The sequence below is a fragment of the Onychomys torridus genome, chromosome 11 (genome assembly GCF_903995425.1).
Source record: "Onychomys torridus chromosome 11, mOncTor1.1, whole genome shotgun sequence".
NCBI lineage: Eukaryota > Metazoa > Chordata > Mammalia > Rodentia > Cricetidae > Onychomys > Onychomys torridus.
The window spans coordinates 87,204,336-87,206,033 of record NC_050453.1 but is presented as its reverse complement, the minus strand read 5'-3'; positions in this window follow the sequence as shown (position 1 = coordinate 87,206,033).

Genomic DNA, 1,698 nt, shown 5'->3' with positions numbered 1-1,698 from the left:
TTTTCAGTGTGACCTGCATTCATCTTGGCTTCCTGCCAGCAGACGGGGACCTCATAAGTCTATTCTCTGCTGGCATAGAAGACCAGTGTCTGTGATTTCTCAGACTGGAACAAAACACTTCTAGTCATGTGGTGTGCAGCTCGTAACGATGAGCAGCCATGAGGGTCTTGTTTGCTCAGAAAATGTCAGCCTAAAACTATACTGGTCAAGAACCCGGAGCAGAGCAGGTACACACAAGCTCCTTTGCTTTCTTAGACAAAAAACACACGAAGGGCTGGCAAGATAGCTCAGTGCACAGAAGCGTGGAGGGAAAGAAATGACTCCACAAAGGCATCCTGATGTTCACACATGTGCCCCCACAGATCATGAAACACAGACACACAAGTATGAAAATGGCTTATGAAGCAAATCCTACCATTCCAGAAGTGTAATGATATTAGATTCTACAAATAAATCTATTCCCTAAAAAAAAGATTTAGGGAATGAAGTAATAACTCCAAACACAGCAACACAGAGGACTTAAAGAATATACAAAAATTAAGTGTGAGGGGCTGAGCATAGTGACGCATACCTTGTAGCACTTGGGAAACAGAAGAAGGTGGGTAAGTCTCTGAGTTTGAGGCCAGCATAGTCTACATAGTGGAGTTCCAAGACATCTAGGGCTACATAGTAAGATCTTGCTTGTGAAAAATAAAGTGCAATTAAAGTATCCACTTATCAACACTATCACCATTTGGTGATATATATGACTAATTTATACAGAATAGTTCTTTGAACTTCAGATTCACAAAAATTCTTATTTTCAAGTGTATTTAAATAAATGTATACTAATTCTTATTGTTCAGAGACTGACCAAACTACATGTGGTAGTTTGCATAACAATGACCCCTAAATGGCTCATATTATTTAAATGCTTAGTCGTCAGGATGTAGCACTACTTGAGAAGGATGGAGTAGGTGTGGCCTTGCTGGAGGAAGCGTATTACTGGCTTTGATGCTTTCAGAAGGCCAAGCCAGGCCAAGTGGCTTTCTCTTTTCCTGCTGCCTACAGATCTGGAATAGAACTCTCAGCTACTTCTCCATCACCACAATGATCAGCATTCAGCCATGCATCCCACCATGACAATGGCCTAAACTTCTAAAACTGTAAGCAAGCCCCAATTAAACATTTTTCTTTATAAGAGTTGCCCTGGTCATAATGTCTCTTCACAGCAGTAGAAAACTAAGACACTACACAACCAATTCATTGAGAAAGAATTCATTGTTCTGCTAAGATAACTTACAGCTCTCACACTGCAGCTGTTGAAGAGCACAATTTTACTTTTCTTTTAAAGACAGGGACTTGCTATGGAGACCAGGCTGGCCTTGAACTCATGAGATTATAGGTGTGCATGTTTATCCCTGATTCTTTAATATATACTCATTAGTAATTATACTTTCGTTTTTTATCTGAGACAGGGTTTCTCAGCATAGCATTGCGCCTTTCCTGGAACTCACTCTGTAGCCCAGGCTAGCCTCAACAGAGATCCACCTGCCTCTGCCTCCCACATGCTGGGATTAAAGGCACGTGCCACCGCTGCCCGGCTGTCATTAGTAATTATAACTTATTTTTATCTAATTTATTCTTTTAACCAATTTAGACATTGTCTCTTATGTAGAAGGTCCCAAAATAAAGAAGAATACACAAGATAGCCAAAAG